This window comes from Carcharhinus amblyrhynchos, chromosome 10, assembly GCF_965287045.1.
Source record: "Carcharhinus amblyrhynchos chromosome 10, sCarAmb.v2.hapA, whole genome shotgun sequence".
In the NCBI taxonomy this organism is placed as follows: Eukaryota; Metazoa; Chordata; class Chondrichthyes; order Carcharhiniformes; family Carcharhinidae; genus Carcharhinus; species Carcharhinus amblyrhynchos.
This window is the reverse complement of record NC_137333.1, coordinates 48326633-48338790: the sequence shown is the minus strand read 5'-3', so window position 1 is coordinate 48338790 and position 12158 is coordinate 48326633. Positions and strand designations below refer to the sequence as shown.

At 44.6% G+C, this 12158-nt stretch overlaps 1 pseudogene; it reads left to right on the top strand.

Moving 5' to 3' along the window:
• The first annotated feature begins 2937 nt into the window (after positions 1-2937).
• Positions 2938-3279, top strand: LOC145349282 (eukaryotic translation initiation factor 1b pseudogene; annotated as a pseudogene).
• The last annotated feature ends 8879 nt before the right edge of the window (positions 3280-12158 follow it).

The following is a 12158-nucleotide window of genomic DNA, read 5'->3' as shown; positions in this document are numbered from 1 at the left end:
CTTTCGACTGCCGGCCTGAGAGGAGCCAACTGGTTTTAAACTCCCCATTGCTCCTTCCCTATTGGTAGAGCCTCCACTCACCTAATAGAGGAACTGTAATTCAACGAGACCTACGGGCAGATCTATTGACTAGCCCCCGTAGCCATCACAACATCTCTCCCCCCTCAAGCCCGTCTCTCCTTTGCACCCCCACAACAAGAGGGGCCTTTTCCATCACTTAATGATCGGCCTGAGTTCAACTGAAGGCAGGACTCAATCGGGGGTGTGAAGTGAATTGGCTTCCGAAGAGAGCAACGAAAATCCACTGACAGTGGTTTTTCTTGAGGTCTCGCTTCAGTGGGGTGCTAGAATTTTCTGTTTCCATCTCGGAGTCTACGCCCTTATCATCCAGAGGAGCAAGCGTGGGATCGACTCCTAGTTGTGACTCGACACCAGTCATCCCCATTGTTGGTACTGAGGCCAGCACTGGCACTGACACCCTACCCCTCAGATGGTCCAGGTGCTTCTTGACAATTTTGTCTTTATAAGACATAGATCCCAGGGACCTAACTGCAGCTGTCCCCAAAGTTCCTAATATGGACTGGGATGACAATTTTCAATTTTCTTTCTCCCAGAATAGGGCGTGTATCTGACTTACATACATTTCAATATATTTGCTTAAGATTAAAGGTCCCCCTGCCAGATGACAAGCCACCATCTTATTTCCAAATAGCACTGACATCCCTGGTTGTGGGCCTATCTGCAAGGTATGGTCCAGTATTGGGCTTGGCCTTTTTTCTCAACATGTGTTTTGATTGTTCTGATATTTTTGCTTTCGTTGTGGTCTTCTGCAGCATTTGCAATAGTCCACCCATCTGGTATCTACAATCTTCTGGAATATGCTCCCTGGGAGTCTGATGGCTATCTCTGCCCTTCCTAACTATCTGGTGATGCAACTTGAGCTCCATTGCCGTAAGGGATTATGAGATATTTACTGATACTATGGAGGATGTTTCTCCCAAAAAAGTTCTAAGTGCCGAATTTGCGGGAAAACTGGTGTAAATCATGATTGCTTTTCCAATGGGAAATCAGGCTTGAATCTCCCACTTTCTGTTCAATGCAGAGGTCACAATCATGAATATCATTAAAAGCTCGGGGGTTAAGGCTATTCATGCCATAATCTGACAGTTCCTGAACTCTACGCACGTGCAGTGGCCCCCACTGTCAGCCTGCACTTTGCTAGCCAGCTCAATCACTGACCAGCCTGGTATCTCCGCAGCACTGTCCCTACAACGCGCCCCCCCACCCGGCCCCATGGCCTAATTGTGGCTCCCACGACCATTCCTGGGCCAGCCCCAGCCTCCCCCCCATTCCTAGAGCACCCCGATCTCTAGCCAGCCCTCTCACAGCAGTAACAATCACCCACACTGGCAGAACTGCCTTCCCCTAGGAGACAGACCCCCTGGCAGAGACTCCCACACCTCAGCCGAACCCCCCCTCCCCCCACAGGAGGCAGACCTGCCCCTCCCAGACTGTCCCAATCGCTGGCTTCCCTCCAGTCCCGACTGATCCCTATGCAGTGTGGCACTGGGACCCCCCCCACCCCACCAAATTCCCCTAAGCCCTACTTCCCAGCCCCCACTCCCTAGGCCCCTCCCCCTTGGCACTGCCTGATGCCTGGTGAACAGTGCCAAGGTGCCCCTTGGGCATGGGAAATTTGCCTCTTGGGCAGTGCTGAGAGTACAGGTTGGCATTACCAGGGCACCCATGCACAGGGGACACCACCCTGCCAAACAATTAGCAGGTTAGTTGGGAGAATCATGGCCCATCACTCTCAGCTGAGGAATGGACATTACATGAAGCCGCTCCCAAAACTGGGGACATTGCGGTATGATGTTCCCTGTAGTTCCTGAGCTCCTTTCTCTGCATTCTCCAATAATAGAGCTATCTCAAAGGCCTTTTTAGATCAGAATTGGGTTCTGCCAATTCTTTTTGGACTGTCACATTGTTAATTCCTCAGGCCTGTCTATCTTGCAATATGTCATTCGGGCTGTCTTGAATTCATAGCGCTCTGACAATTTCCACAGTCTGGTCAGAAATCGGGAGACAGATTTCCCCAGATGTTTGCCCTGCCATGTTAAAGTGGTGTTACTGGAATATTCCGGAAGGTTTTGTGCCATAATAGCCTTTAATCAAGTCCATCAATTCATTAGAGGTTTTGGAGCTCGGAGCTGATGAGGTAGCTTTTGTATTCCACTGAAGGTCAGGATCCCAATGCCATCAACAGGACTGCTTTCTGCTTCTCATCTCCCTCAATACTGTTGGCCTGAAAAAAGTAACACATGCACTCTGAGTGTTGGGCCCAGCTCTCTATGCTTGCATCATTGGCTCCAAGTTTATCAAAGAAAGGTACTTTTCTTACTGGATGATTACTTTCGTCGACTAAAAGATGGTCTGGAGTGAAGAGTAAACTTGCTTTACTCCTCGTCACCAGCATAAATTTATCGAGGCCAATCTTCTGTTACCAATCACCCTTCATTGTGCTTGAAATGCCGTTTAGTGGGTACAGAGTGCAGATCAGCCACGAGTCTTTTGACTGCTAGCCTGAATGAAGCCAAATGGTTTTAAACCCCTGCTGCTTCTTCCCTACTGGCTGAGCCTCTATTCGCCAAATGGGGGAACTTGTATTCTACAAGGTTCACAGAGAGATCTATTGATGATCTTCATGGCCATCATAACAGACACAATCTTGTCAATTAAACCTGTCCTGCAGATTGTCATTGTCCTAACCAGGTCAGTAAATTACATTCGATTCCATGAGCTTTTGTTCACAGTCTCTTGTGAGGGGATTTATCAGGTACATTCTGATAGTTCATTCAGTCCTGAATCATTGGAGCTGGAGCAGGCAGATTATGCCTCACATCCACTTCACTAAAGCAGCAGCAATATCACCATCGTATGTTAACTTGCCAGAACCTGCAAAGTTTTGATCCCTTTGCTCATGCACTTAAGGGTGATGATCTTCTCCCTTCTGACACTGAAGACTGCACACACTGAAGGATTCAGCAGAGGAATGACAGGAAAACCCTCACTGCTGTCCAGGGAACTGTTGTTGGGTATGACAAAAAGAAGTTTGTCAAACACTTCAAAAAGCAATTTGCGTGCCACACTACTGTGATTGAACATCCTGAGTAGGGTGAGGTAATCCAACTTCAAGGGGATAAATACAAAAATATCTGCAAGTTCCTGGCTGAGGTTAACATCATTAATGAAGAGCAACTCAGGGTCCGTGGTTTGTAACTGACAGTTCCTCTGTGTGCAGCACAGCTAGATAATGACATGCTCTGACGTACAGGATTGCACTCTGACTGTGGGAAGCCTGTATTTTGGCATCTAATTTTCACAATAATGAGTAGGTGGCAATCCTTCAGCTCCTGCAGCAAAATATCTGGATAATTTTGCTTCTTTCCCAGTTACCTTTTAACCTGGCTTGCTTTTAAAAGCACGTTAGAACTCATCGTACGTCTTTTCAGTAACGTATAATAAAATCCACTTGAGAAACTTAAATGAAAAATCTTCAATGCTAAGTGTCTCCATTCGGACTCTCAGTCAGTCCACCCTTGCCACAAACAATGATGTGCCAGTCACTGAGGAGATGGCACCTGACAGTCTCCTTGCCAGAAATGAGAATAGGTCAACTCCTTTCAGAAAGTAAACGTGAATAGTTCCGTGAGCCATTGTCAACAGCACAATCTCACCACGCTCTCACTGAATGCTCCTGGTAGTCATAAGACATAAGAACATAAGAAATAGGAGCAGGAGTAGGCCAACTAGCCCTTCGAGCCTGCCCCGCCATTCAATAAGATCATGGCTGATCTGTCGTGGCTCAGTTCCACATTCCCGCCCTCTCCCCATAACCCTTAATCCCCTCTCTCATCAAAAACCCATCAACCTGCGTCTTAAAAATATTTAGCGAGGCAGCCTCCACCACTTCAATGGGCAGAGAATTCCAGAGCTTCACCACCCTTTGAGTGAAGAAGTTCCTCCTCAGCTCTGTTCTAAACCGTCCCCCCTTTATCTTGAGGCTGTGCCCCCTAGTCCTACTATCCTTTCTGAGTGGGAAGAGTCTCTCCACCTCTATCCTATCCATCCCATTCATCATCTTATACGTCTCATGATGTGGATATGCCGGCGTTGGACTGGGATAAACACAGTAAAAAGTCTGACAACACCAGGCTTAAGTCCAACCGATTTATTTGATAGTAAACTCATTAGCTTTTGAGGTTTCTCTCTTCTTCAGGTGAATGGAGAGTTCTGGCCTGAGGCAGATATGCTCTGTCTGAGGCCAGAACTCTCCATTCACCTGAAGAAGAGAGAAACCTCAAAAGCTAGTGAGTTTACTATCAAATAAATCGGTTGGACTTAAACCTGGTGTTGTCAGACTTTTTACTGTGCTCCTAGGAAACAGGCTGTTTGATTCCTTTACTCCCCTAAGCCTTGACCCCGTAGCACTGCTATGTGAATAATGGACTGTAATCAGAAATACAACTTACTGGCTGGAATCTGACTGCACCACCCACCAGGGGAATTGCAGCGGGCGAAGGGCAGGCATTGGGAAGGTCCGTTGACCTCGGGTGGGATTTTACGGTTTTGGGACGAGCAAGGCCATAAAATCCCGTCCACTGCATTGGATACTGAAAAAAATAGTATCCATAGACATTTCTCTACTTTAGTCACATCTTAAGTATATATATATATATATATATATATATTAGGTTTGTCAGGCTTGACCTTCCTTTTATATGGATGTCACGGTGGCACAGTGGTTAGTACTGCTGCCTCACAGCGCCAGGGACCTGGGTTCGATTCCCAGGTTGGGTCACTGTCTGTGTGGAGACTTCACATTCTCCCCGTGTCTGTGTAGGTTTCCTCTGGGTGCTCCGGTTTCCTCCCACAGTCTAAAAGGCATGCTGGTTAGATGCATTGACCTGAACAGGCGCTGGAGTGTGGTGACTAGGGGAATTTCACAATAATTTCATTGCAGTGTTAATATAAGCCTTCCTTATGACTAATAAATAAACTTTACTTTCACTTTAGTTTTTAAATTCACTCTGGAATGGCAAGATATTACAATCCCGCCAGCAAGGATGATGCCTGCCCCTGATTGGGACTGGAAAATTCCAGCCAGTTCTGGTCAGCTGAAAATTTTCAAGTGTTCAGTCGCTCCATCCTTCGTAATGGACTCCATTAGCTTCCTGAAAACTGATGTTCAGCTAACTGGCCTTTAATTCTCTGATTTCCGTCTCTCACCTTCCTTAAACAGTGGGGTGACGAGAACATTTTTATTAATCTAAAGCAATTTTCCCTGACTCAAGAGAACTTGGAAAGGTTAAAGTTAATACTGTTACCTATGAAACACTGAGATGGAAACTCAAATGTCAGAAGCAATTACCTCACTGCAATATCAGACAGACACAGTGGTCCCAGAAATGTGAACTTATTGATCCATTGTCGTAAAAATGCAGAGGTGGGACATTTACCTGTCAATGGCCCCAACACTGAGCATGTCCTGAGCCGGAGGTGATCTATTTTAATAGTGATGGGTGGAAGGAAGACATCATCAAGACACCAAGAAGATATCTAGAAGGCATGCAGAAAACATGTAAGGTCTGAGGCAACCGGTGGCCAGTGGATGCTCCAGGGCAACAGGGGAGAAGGGTGGGGGTTGGTGGGCCTCTGTACAGTCTTTCCTAATTAATAAATACCTTTTTCATTTCTGTGAAGCCTGTGAACTTACATGGTTACATGGCCCCATCCTGCCTACTTATCTTACACACTTACCTTCTCCCTGACTCCTCAAAATGGCTGCGACCTTTCAACTTCTTTGCTTTGTGGCTACTGGCACCATACAAAAGGGGGAGTGGCTTCCTTTTCTCAGATTCCCATGCCCTCAACAGAAGGTTTAAGAAGCCACTGAAATGTGTTTTTCTTATCTAGCTGAGTCAGAGGGTCAGGCAGGAAAGGTATAGCTGCAATGCAGTGCAACTAAACAGGAGTAGAGTGCCAATCTGGCTGTGATTGTCATTGCACTGAAGTTTTGACCCTATGTCAGAGATTGAATACTGGTAAGAGCACAGTCACAGCTTGAACATTGCACCACTCTTAAAAACAAAAGTAAAAAAAATGTTTATTTATTAATCACAAGTAAGGCTTACATTAACACTGCAATGAAGTTATTGTGAAATTCCCCTAGTTGTCACAGTCCAGCACCTGTTCGTGTCAATGTACCTAACCAGCACATCTTTCAGAATGTGGGAGGAAACTGGACTACCCAGAGGAAACCCATACAGACACAGGAGAACGTGCAAACTCCAGACAGACAGTGACCCAAGACGGGAATCGAACCTGGATCCCTGGTGCTATGAAGCAGCAGTGCTAACACTGTGCTACTGAACCACAAAAGCAACAAGTCAATATCCAGCAGGAACCATTAAGGGACATCTTCAAACATGTCCCTGTCTACATCAATGGGGACAAAGTAGAAATGACCGAAAGCTTCAAGTTTTTAGGTGTCCAGATCACTGCCAACCTGTCCTGATCGCCCCCCCCCCCCGCCAACATTATAATTAAGAAAGACCACCAATGCCTTTAATTTCTTGGAAGACTAAGGAAACTTGTTATGTCAGCTATGACTCTCACCAACTTTTACAAATGCACCATGGAAAGCTTTCTTTCTGGTTGTGTCACAGCTTGATATAATTCCTGTTTTACCCAAGACAGCAAGAAACCACAAAAGGTCATGAATGTAGCTCAATCCTTCATGCAAAGCAGCCTCCCATCCATTGACTCGGTCTGCACTTCCCACTGCCTTGGCAAAGCAGCCAGCATTATTAAGGACCACACGTACCCTGAGCACACTCTCTTCCACCTTTTTCCGTCAGAAAAAGAAACAAAATCTGAAGTCATGTACCAACCGACACAAGAACAACTTCTTCCCTGCTGCCACTTGAATGGACCTAACCTGCATTAAGTTGATTTTTCTCTACGCCCTACCTAGTACTGTAACACTACACTCTGCACTCCCTTGTTTCCTTCTCTATGAATGGTATGTTTTGTCTGTATATTGTGTAAGAAGCAATACTTCTCACTGTATACTAATACATGTGACAATAATAAATCAGATCAAATCAAATCATTGGAGTGGTGGAACAGCTTGTATGGCCAGTGTGAATTTCCAACAATGTCATTCATTCTGGCCATTGCACACAGAATCACTGGGGTGGTGTAAGATGTCGGCATTGCTCAACGGCAGTACTATCACTTCTAAATCAGAAAATTATGGGTTCAATTCCTACTCCACAGCCTTAAGCACATAATCTAAGCTAGCACTTCAGGGCAGCACTGAGGGAATAATGCACTGACAAAGATTAGAGACTTATATATAAGATCGCTGTCCTCTCAAATGGACTTGAAAGATTTCATGGCACCACAGGAAGTTCTCCCCACTATCCGAGGCAAAATTTATCCCTCAACCAATCTCACTGAAAGAAAATGATTGACTGGTCAACAGTTCAGTGTAAGTGCTTTCTATGCCCAAATTGGTTGTTTTGTTTCTCAATATATTTCAATAGTAACTACTTTTCAAAATATCACATTGGCTGTGAAATTCTTTGAGATATGTGGGATTATGAAAGTACTATAAGCATTAGTTCTTGTCTTTTTCCTTCCATATACAGGTGAAGAGTTGCTTCATGTCAGAAAAAGGAGTCAGTGGAAAAATAATCTTAAGTGGTGAAAGGTATTCCTGAGTGAAGGTCGAGGAAATGTCAGCCCTTCATTGAAACAGTTAGGTGCTGATCTCTGGTATCCATCAGGACACCAGCAGGGCATCAAATTCATAACAAAGCTTATCTGACAATGCAAAAGATAACTGGGCTGGAAGCAGAATCAATCTCCTTCATTGTTGCAGCATCATTCTCAACAATACAGAAGTCACGTGGAACTTCAGGGTCACATTTACCAGAATTTATCAGCTCCAAGGTGTAATCACTGTCTGGTAGTATTCAGGTCTTGGGTAATTAACTAGAAAAAAAGAGAGAGTGCAACATCTACTGGATTCTGAGGGTTCCAAACATTGCATCATAAGGAAATTCAGGGCTAAATTTTGTGCATAAAGCATGGAGCCTATTCAGTGCAACAGGGAGCAAATGTCCTCTATCATGGTATTAGGATACATGCTCCCCCACTGCCCACTCTAGCGTTGTTATGCAGATAGTTAGTTGGTCAGACCCATGTTGAAGCACTATAACTTGCAGCTGGACCCTCCATGTCCCAGAGCTGCTTAAAGGCACCTAACCCGATCATGTCGCAAATTCATAAACGCGCCAGAAGACCGCAACAGTTGATGTCACCTCCATCATTGCCACTCACCACAACGTTGGCTCAGTTCCTGCCCAAGATATCACCCAGAGGAGATTGGCTGGACGTCTTTCCATTGCTTCCCCCGCCTGATCCTGCATATCACCTTGTTCCTGTTGGAAAGAAGGGAATATGGTAATAATCGCCATATTGGCTGTTTTGAGAATGTGCCTGTTGCGCTGCAATGGTTTGTTGCATGTAAGATGTGAAATGTGAGGAAGTGCAGAGTCCAGTAATGAAGAGCTGAAGCACAAAGTGTGTGAGAGAAAGAGATGGATTGGAGGGCAGTTTAGTGACTGTAGGAGAGTGAAGAAAATTGGGGAGGAGAGCCAAATCCCTTCAGGCTCTGAGCATTTGCTTGTAAGGTTGCTGACAGGCTGTTGTTGTGTGCATGGGGCTGCAGGTGGTGCAAGTGTGTGGAGAAAGCAGTTAATGTGACAGGTAAGATTTATATTTCGGTAATGCTGATGATGTCTTTAAAGTTCTTTTCCAGCACTGAAGTCATAACCTTAAAGTTAAGCGGCCAATGTTGACCCTCTCAGTAATTTCATCCCACTTTGATAGTGCTGCCTGGAGTTCTTGCAATCCCTATGGGGAGCAGGATCTCCCTCCTCCTCTCTGCCACCTTACCCAAAGTCATCAGAGAATCTGGATATACTGTCTGGATTTCTTGCTGCCTTTTTTCACATCTAAAGTTTTTCTGCTGCCTATAAGTGGTGTTAGCTGTTCAGGCAAGCACCGCCTGCACACCGAGCTCATAAAAAGATGCCAGTAAATATGTCACATTGTTTTTGTACTCACTTGGACAAACACTTCGACCACTGCACCATTTTGCACAACTGAATTCCTAAGGAATTGTTCATTGTTACAAATACACACATAAATCACTGAGCTAACACAATTCATACACAAAAGCACAGCATCATTTGCTTCTACAGTTGTTTTTTCAATCCCTCCTATTTCTATTATTAGATAAGCACTGTATTAGTGTTATGTATGAAGTATGTGTGGAATGCAGGAACTAAGAGGAAAGTGGGCAGGTACATTAATGGCTGCAAGGTTTCCTGGCCTATTTTGCCTTGTTCATCAAGGAAGCAGAAACATTCAGTAATAAATTTTAGAAGCTATAGTAGTACATTTAATTCATATTAACAAATAAGATCTGCGATGTGGATAAGACTCTTTTGCATTCCTGGTTGTTTTTCAATCACACGATACACCAATGTAGGTTATGTTGAACCTATATAACACCTGAATCAGACCTCAGAATATTATAGACAAATGTGGGCTCTGCAATATAGTAAGGATATTGAGACTTTCAAGAGGTACACAGAAACACTAGGATACTAGTGCACTGTAGCAATTCACCAAAGATCCTTAGACAGTGCCTTCCAAACCCACGACCATTTCCATTTATAAGGCCAAGGGCAGCAGAACAAAGAACAAAGAACAACCCAGCATGGGAAACAGGCCCTTCGGCCCAACGAGCCCACGCCACCACCTTAACAAAGCAAAGCAGATAAATGGGAACGCCAGCACCTGTAAGTTCCCCTCCAAGCCACTCACCAAACTGACTTGGAAATATGCCTCCATTCCTTCACAGTCGCTGGGTCAAAATTCTGGAATTCCCTCCCTAAAGGCATTGTGGGTCAGCCCGCAGCACGTGGACTGCAGCAATTCAAGAAGGCAGCTCACCACCATCTTCTCAAGGGCAACTAGGAATGGGCAATAAATGCTGGCTAGCCAGCGATGCCCATGTACCACGGCGGGGGGTGGGGGGGGGGCATCCAAAGAGAATCCCCAAACATTTCTTACAGTGACATGATACCTTATTCAGATTGTCCCCATCCCCACCAGCACCCCCCCACCCCACCCCAATGGCTTAATATGGTTCCTGCCATGAAATGTCAGGAATCTCATTACCATATTTCATCATATCATTAGCAGGGTTCCCCGCCCAATTGTTCATCCACATTAGGATCCCCGTTGCCAGCATGACTTTACACTGCTAGGGTTCACACCAAGTCTTGACAAATGGTGAGTGAATCCACCAGGAGTGTATATGTCAGTACAACCCTGGAGTTATGGTCAAATGGACAAGGCCCTGACAAACTAAGCCCAACATAAAACTGGATATTTTAAATTAATACAGCTAAAAACTGCTTCTATGAGGTTACCACAGGTCAAAAACCAACAGGGACACATACTAGAACTGTTTTGCATATTGAATAGGGATGCTTCACCTTAACAATAGGGAATTCATCGTGACCTGAAACTAGAACCCAGACTTTTTACAACGCAAGAGTCATTACGAGCCAAAACCCATCAGAAGGGACTCAGATATTATGATTGTGTATTCTCTAGTTTCACCCAGATTCCTGCTACTGAAGAGATATGTACAACTACGATGACCTGATCTAACCAAGTTGGGTATTGTGACCCCTCAGTGTCATCCCATTGGCCAAAAGCTCGGGAACATTCGAAGAAGAAAGGAAAATGCTAAAAAGAGACATTTTTCAAAGCAAACTCCAGTGAAGACTTCACCGAACCTATTGTAACCTGGGATGATGCACGATGGCATGCGAGATCCACCTTTGTGCTAAAAAGACCCTGAGTTCATCTGCCACTCTGAATTCAGTGAATTGAAAGCAACAGCACAAACAATATCACCAGACCAGGTAATATCTATTTCTTAGGCCATTAGAACTTACTCCATTGTATAAAAATTTTTCTTTAATCCATGAGTGTTTCAATAAAGCTAAGTTTGAACCACAGTCCTTTGTCTATCTCATAAAATAAAGACACATGAGATAAATGAAATAAACTGGTTGAAGTGTCTGTATAAAATATTTCACAGACAGCAGAGGACTGAAATTCGGAATCGCTGATGTTTGTGCAGGCAGAATGCATATGGGGGCACCTCAGAATGGGTTTAAAAGTCAGATCTGAAAAACTCCAAGCTTCAAGTCTGCCCAGCATTTAGAATCAAAATGGTAAAATAGGGCCCACAGGATCTTACAGGTTTGTCCAAAGGACTATTTCACCAACATATCCACAAGCTAATGGTAAAGCTGAAAGGGAGTGTGAACAGTGGGGGCCTTTTTAAAAATGAACAATGACATTAAAATAGCACTGCTAAGCTGTCACTCTACCCCATTCCACAATGGTCTGACTTTTTGCGAGCTTCAGGTAGGCTGAAGACTCAACTTTCTAAACTTCTGCACACACTTGTGTTAACAGCAGCAGATTTGGATAAGGTGAGAGGGAACGAGGATGAGTGCCATTCCAATCAAACACAGAACTACAATAGTCACCACAGAGTACACAAACTACCAGACCCATCAGCCTGGACAGTCAGTGTGGATTTTTAATCAAGGCATCACATTCAGCCATCCTATCTTGTGGAGATAGTTAAAAAGTTCAGTGTGAAGGAACAGGAATGCATTACAGTTTCTATCGAGTTGATCCATTTTTAAGGAGACCTAGAAGATGGTCTGAACAGTGAACTGGTAGCCCCTGACAATTCTCATCTGGCCTAACTGAATTTGACAGAATGTGTGGTGAGCCTGAATTCTCAATCTTTTCCGAGAGAGCTGAGAACAGGTCAGGAAACCACCACAGCTGTTGTCTCTGGGAATCAGAGATTAAGTCAGAATCCTGGGGAGATATAGTGTAAAGGGTTAATGTGAATATGTAAATGAGCCAGTTCACATCATCCTGGGAATTGGCAGATCACATGAACATCATGATCAAGTTTTCTC